This window comes from Theropithecus gelada, chromosome 15 (assembly GCF_003255815.1).
Source record: "Theropithecus gelada isolate Dixy chromosome 15, Tgel_1.0, whole genome shotgun sequence".
Classification (NCBI taxonomy): domain Eukaryota; kingdom Metazoa; phylum Chordata; class Mammalia; order Primates; family Cercopithecidae; genus Theropithecus; species Theropithecus gelada.
The window spans coordinates 69392925-69400353 of NC_037683.1; the positions used below are offsets into that span (position 1 = coordinate 69392925).

The following is a 7429-nucleotide window of genomic DNA, read 5'->3' on the forward strand; positions in this document are numbered from 1 at the left end:
GTAGATTAACTAAGAAAAAAAATAGACTCGAGTAAATAACACCAAAAATAAAAGAAGAGACATTACAACTGATATTACAGAAATACAAAAGATCATTAGAGACTATTATTAACAACTATAAAACCTTGTGAAATTAAATAAATTCCTGAACATATACAACCTATTGAAATTGAATTAAGAAGAAACAGAAAGCAGACAAATTATGAGTAATAACATTAAATCTGTAATGGAGTTATTTTTTTAATTAAAGGGAAACCAGCTTTCTTTGTAGTTAAGCTTTTTATTATTTATTTTCTTTGTAGGAACAATAAAATTTAACTATAAACAGAAAACCTATATGTAAAATATGCTTAATTTATATAATATGTGAAAATACTGGATTGGTTAAAATAAACAGATAACAAAAAATACACTTTATTTATATGTTTGCAATCAGACCCCATAGTAAGTATATCTGTCTTTGTAATTTATTATTGGTGAAAAACAAATAGAAATGGAAAAGATATGCACAATTATGCCACTGCTAATGATATCAGATTATATTTGTTAAAGTTTTTCTTAATAAAATGGGAACAACACTTTGCTAGGTACATAGAAATAACTTTGCTTTAAAGAATAACTGAACAGTTAAGAGAAGCAAGTAATTCCTAATGGGCTACTAATGTAATAGATAATATTATGCTATGTAACAGAATATTATGGTATTTTGTATTTTTCTAGTCTATAAGTCCATCTATAAAGTCTATTAAGTAAAACAAAAACAAAACAAAAATCTCCAAGCATTAAGATATATTGACAATCTTGTTCTCATGAATGGCAGAATTTCATTAATTCCTTTTTTATGTTTATTTACTTTTTAAATTAGGAACACTTCTTAGGTTTTTTTGGCATTTTGCATTTTTACCTTCAGTGTCTGTATTAGCCCATTCTCACACTTCTATAACGAACTGCCCGAGAGTGGGTAATTTATAAACAAAGGAGGTTTAATTGACTCACAATTCCACAGGCTGTACAGGAGATATGGCTGGGGAGGCCTCAGGAAACCATAATCATGGTGGAAGGGTGAAGGGGAAGCAAGCACATCTTCTCATGGTAGCAGGAGAGAAAGAGTGAAGGGGGAAATGCTACACACTTTTAAACAACAAGATCTCATGAGAACTCACTATCATGAGAATAGCAAGGGGACAACTGCCCCTATGATCCAATCAACTCTCACCAGGTCCCTCCTTCAACATTGAGGATTACAATTCAACATGAGATTTGGGTGGGGACACAGAGCCAAACCATATCAGTGTCTATTGGCTCCTTCTGAGAGTATCTGTGAAAGTTCAGTATCTTTTGCAGTGAACAAGCAATAAATGGATGGTGTATGTGCCAAAGTCCAAAGGGGCAAATATTGCTCAAGTTTATTCACTCTGGAATTGAAGATTTTTCTTTTTCTATAAGCATGAAGTAACTAGTGGCTGAAGAGAATAAGTATTTTCTTTCTGACCAGAAGATCATAATAGTTCTCTATTTCCCCGAAGCCGATACATACACATCTAGAGTAACCAAAGATGACACTAATATAGGGTATGGGAAGGCATAATGTAAAAGGCCTCCACCAACCACCTGAAGCATGATTAATATTAGGAAAAAGTAAAGTGCAGCATAAATACTTTTAAATCAGTCAGACGTCCCTAACTCACATGCAATCTTCTTCACCAGAAAGTTGGGAGCAGCATCACTAATACCAAGCAGAATGCATAGTAGATAAATACAATGATATGTGGTGGGTAGACAGCTTCCTGAGTACTGTGCACTGTGGTAACATAATCTGGACTTGGGTGGTAAAGCATCGTGTACCAATCTGAAAGTGTCAATACTCAACATGAATGAGCAGATATAAAGAACACCAACTGGATCACTTACAAGCAAGGTGATAATGGCTGCCATGGATTCAAATAATCCAGTGATGTGTTGAAAAAATGCACTAGAATTTTTTTTCCCCCAAGTACCATTCAATAAAGAACCAACTTAAAACAAGAGGAAGAATAGCAATAAATTCAACGTAGAGATAATTGTGAAGTTCTGGAGATACCATGGAAGGCTGACAGTATTTCTGTGCATTTGTTCTCTGTCCGTCTTTGGCACAAGTCACATTCTCCAGACATTTCAGTTGACCCATTTTTACATAAGATCTTCCCATGAAAAAGTTCAGGGCATGCCATTGGCCACCTGTAGGTTTCCCCCAAGAAGCTCTGGGATCAGCAAAACTGGCCACAGCACCCGGACATCCAGGCCATCTGAATATCACCTTCTAATTAAGCCTACTTTTAAAATTAGATCTTATTTAGATCTACTTCTAATTAAGCAGATCAAAGAACGGCTTTTTAAAAATCCTTTTAAATATAAAGTAGCAAGCTTTCCATGTTGGGAGTAGTCAGCCTTTCACTGAAGCCCAGAGAACAGCTGCTGCAGAGCTATGCCTCCCCTTGTCACCTGTGAGAGGCCCTCCTCCTCCTCTCACAGGATCAATGTCCAGTGATGGAGCTAGGCTGTCTCTCTGGCCCAGTGGAAGAAACAAGGCAAACTGAAAAAAAAGTACTATCACACTGTAGATATAAACCAAAGTTTTAAATCAAAGGTACACCTAAACAGATGACTGAAAACAAAAACAATCACACAAGAAAATAAAACCAAGAAGCCCTTTATGGCTTTAACCAATGCCTCCAAAGAGGGAGCAAAAGCTGCATACCTCTCAAGATCCAGACCCCCCCAAGGATAGCTCATAAATTAGCATGTTTCACTGGTTGCAAATGAAATACAATCCATATTTCTTTCTTTCTTTTTTATATTTTTATTTTAAGTTCAGGGGTACAACTGCAGGTTTGTTACATAGGTTAACTGTGTTATGGGGATTTGTTGTACAGATTATTTCATCATCAGCTATTAAGCCTAGTACCCATTATTTATTTTTACTGATACTCTCCCTTCTCCCACCCTCCGTCCTCCAAAAGGCCCCAGTCTGTGTTGTTCCCCCACTGTGTTCATGTGTTCTCATCTGCCCACTTCTCAGCTGCTTCTCAGCTGACCACCTACGCACAAAGACCTACTACAACTTGAGTGTCCCACAGTTGAAGATTTAAAAAATACTTAGTAAAACATGAAATAAAACATATAAGGATAGAAAGGATTACAAAACAAATGGGTACCACAATTTTTTAATGAATATTTTCTTAAAAAATTTTGAGTTAGAAGATTTACATTTTCAAGGGACTGGTTCTCAGACTGGGAATCACACCCCGGCCACATCAGTGAAAGTGTGGAATCTTGGCCATCTTAGCCACTAGACTCCAAGCTGGAATGTCTTCTTTGTAAATACCAAAGAGGATCCAAAGCAGGCAGGATTTTAATTAATTCCATTTAAAATCTGAGTTCTGGGTATTTTTCTTCATTTAGTTTTGGTTTTGGTTTGCCAACGGAATTTCTAAGGCTATATCTTTCTTTTGTCTCTTTTCATAGGTCCAAGAAGATAGTTGTTTAAGCTGAGAGTGCTCCAAGTATTTTTTTTCTTTTAAATACAGCCAATTTGTTTAGAAAGCCGCAGAGGTGGTATTCATTCCAGGCTTAGAATACCATGGATTTAAGTGTCATTTATAAAATGGGGGCAGAATATGTAGTCTCTTCTGATCCCCCCAAAAATTTACTCTGAGAAAAAGACTGAGATAGCAAAAGACTGTTGTTGCCACAGATGGTTAAGGATGGTGTTTGCATGTTCAGTGCCTCCAGTATCCCACAAGTTTGTGAGGGACCACCAGTCAGCCCTGTTAATCTGTGACACCAGGTATTCCCTCCTGGAATTAAACTTTCCCAAAACTAACCAGACAACAAAGATTGAGACAAGCAAAGCCTCTTATGCATGGGAGTTATTAAGAGAAACTCCCCCTGAGAGTTTGATTCATTCAAAGTGAGAGTGGGTTGCTTAACATCTTATGTTTCCCAGTGTTCTTAGCCCTTTCAGACTGACCACCTAGTAAATAATTATTAGGGAGAATAAATTGACTCAGGAGACAGAAGTGTACTTGCAAAGGATTATCTTTGGAACTTGAATGAGCCCAAGAGGCAGGTAATATCTTGTGTAAACATCCATCCAGGTGTGTTTGCATTCCTCAGTGGATGCAGATAACATTTTAGAGTCCCTTCGTACTCTTGGGGTGGGAAAATAAGACTAGGTTAGAGGGACCTTGATGCTGAGGCAGCTGCTAAGGCTTCTCAGCATGTCAAAGTGCCAGTCTTTTGGATATCATCTTTTGAATCTCAACATAAGTTTTTGTAAAGACAATGCTCTAAGAATAGGGAAACCAGGAGCCTAGAGTCAGAAAAACATCAGTCTAAAGTTGAGTCAAGCGGAAAGAAATGTTAAGGCCAACTTGGTCACTCCATGTAAGTGTCTGAGCAATCTGATAAAATGAGTATCATTCTCAAAAAAAAATTCAAGTAAACATCTGGGTTGCATAATCAATTTTTCTAATTATGTATTGTTAATAAGAAGAGTAGATTCTTATTGATCCTATAAAAATAATTACATTGCCATGAAAATGAGAATACCTGATAAGTTTCTAAATTCCAGAGGGGTCAGGAAGGAAGGAAAAAATGAACGTTTCATTTCTCTATAAAAGCACAGTTTAATAACTTGGTATGAATTATAGGTCAATTAAGAGAAAATATAAAGGGATTATTAATATCCAGAAAATAGAATATTAACATATTAGCAATATCCCATGCAGAGCCCATAATTATCCTTCTTTCCTTCCTTCCTTCCTTCCTTCCTTCCGTCCTTCCTTCTTTCCTTCATATGTAATTAATTTTTAATTTGCTTGATCTTAGATTAGCAGTTTTCTGAACACATCTGCTTCTTCACTGGAGCTGGAAATCCTGATTCAATTCATTGGTATGATTTCAATGGTGTTTTAAGCAATGCCATAAGAAACATATACCCGACATAGAGTCCTGGATCTCTAAGACAGATTTGCAAGGGCTTCCAAGGAGGGATCAGAGTAAAATAAAATAACTTGTAGATTAAAGCATCTGTAGTCAAGTTATTACTAATAATTTTTAAAAGTGAAAGATCTGATGTGACTTAATTACACAAAAAACTCAACTAATAAGGATAAATGGCTTTTTCTATGGCATGGAAAACAAAATAGTCAATCCAAAAAAGTTTTAGATAAAATATCTGCAAACGTAATTTGTATTCATTCAAAGAATGAATACAAATCTAATATATGAAAATGGATGGCCATATCTTTATAGAGAAAACAATATTCAGATATAACATCAAATTTCCCTAAATGTAATGTACCATGAATATACCCAACATGGTATATCAAGATTATAAAGATTATATCAATATTATAAATTAGAATATATGAAGATTATATCAATTTTAGAATATATCAAGTTAGAATATATCAAGATTATAAAGTAAAAAGATTTTGTAAGCCTGGAGTAAGTCCTAAACATATGAATTAAACTTCATAGGTTAAATGATATGAATCCTCAATTGAACCACTGCCCTAGAACTTATTGAATTTTGAATTCTTTAATTTGTTAAAGGATACAATTACAATCAGGTTAATATTTTTAAAACATTTACTAAAATTATGACTGAAAAACACCATATTGTTTTTATCTAAAATCAGGCAAAGCATTACTGGGACTCTCATAAATAGAAAAAAATACATGGACCGTAAGGATATTGATGATTCCCTGGGAATTTCCCACACAGCATGTAGTTTCTGGAATTTTTATAATAATAATATTTTACCCACATTGATTTAACCCAGGGAAGGCTAAGCATCCCTTCTGATTTTACAGTTCTTCCTATGTAATTCAAAATGTGAAATAAACATAATTATTTTTAGCATTTCTCCTTGTATAAAGTGAAAAAAATAAATTCTTTGTGATTTTCCATGTACCCCGTGAAATCCTAAAGACAGTTTTAGATGCAAAACATATCATTTAGAATTTGATTTGGGGACAGCAAATGTTAGAAATTATCATGAAATTTGATCAAAAGTAGGAAGACTTTGTTCTTTTAATTAATGAAGGACATGATACAGTCAACACACAACACAGTTAAGTATTCTGGTAAGACACAGTATCTTTGTATTTTTGTCAGATTACTCAGAAGGTAAAGAAAAACCTTTTCTAAACTCTTAAGAGAAGACCAATAATCTGTGTAAATTTTGTCATTTTTACAGAAAGAAAATCAAATCTAATCTAATTTTGTATTAGTATAATTTTAATACAAAAGCTCTTCTTAAACAACCTTAAATAAATCCATCGAGCCTTAGCCTGACATATGAAATTCTTTTTCCATGAACCTTCTACAACTTTCTATATCCATTTAGATTTTTTCACACACTCTCCTCTTTCTTATTCTGGATAAACCAGTCATTTTACTTCAGAACAAAGTTGTCCTATTTTTCCATACATTGCATATAAAATTGTTCCTCTTGGCCACAATTGCTCCTTGTAAAGTCTCTCTTACCTACATGGGTTATAATTTTTAACCACAGTAGCTTCTACTTCCAAGAAAATCTATGAGGTGGATAAGTATGAACTATCTTTTATATACCAGCATTTTGTAACAGACTAGCAGAGCTAGTCTTACAACTTACATGTTAAAACTTTTTATAGCCATACATTTCCTTCAGATATGTATACAGTCTCTCTGTACCATCAAAATAAGAGAAAAAGTATAAAGCTCATAATTATGCTTCAGTATCCTTTTTTACTAGAAATAATCGAGATATTTAATGACTTCCCATTATATATCTTACTTAACATAAGTCTAAGGTTTTAAGTTACTAAATATCTTGGAAAATATCTTCAAACCAATTGTCATGCTACAAAACAGAGTAACTGTTGAATTAAAGTTTGTTAGAATAATGATTCAATTTGATTAAACATTTCATAATCATCTTAGATATCTATTATATGTAACACAAGCTTATTTGATGAGTAAACCTGTACAAGTTTAGGGTGAACATGCCCAAGTAGAATAAAAACATGTGTTAACACAAATAACTCAGAACGCATCCCTGTTTTTGATAAAATAACAATATTAAATGAGTCTTGCTGTCAAAGACTTACCTAATTTATGTGTACTTGAATTCTTGAAAACATTTGAGTTATAAACATTTGAGTTTATAGAAACTATTAAACATTGAGTTTAGCAGTTTATATAAGAACACTTTTTTCCACACTGAAAGTATTAGAAATTCAATTTCCTTAATTTCTAAGAATCTTAAGAATATTCAGTTTATATAAGTGCTTATTTATCTGTAAACTAGTCGGAATAGATCTCCTTTTAGAGATTTATAATTTGATAATACTATTTGAAGGTAGGATAATATTACACATATAGCCTACATACATTCAT

The 7429-nt window shown here is 33.6% G+C and overlaps 1 pseudogene; it reads right to left on the reverse strand.

Moving 5' to 3' along the window:
- Positions 1–1288: 1288 nt before the first annotated feature.
- On the reverse strand, positions 1289–2210 carry LOC112608507 (annotated as a pseudogene).
- Between the last annotated feature and the right edge of the window lie 5219 nt (positions 2211–7429).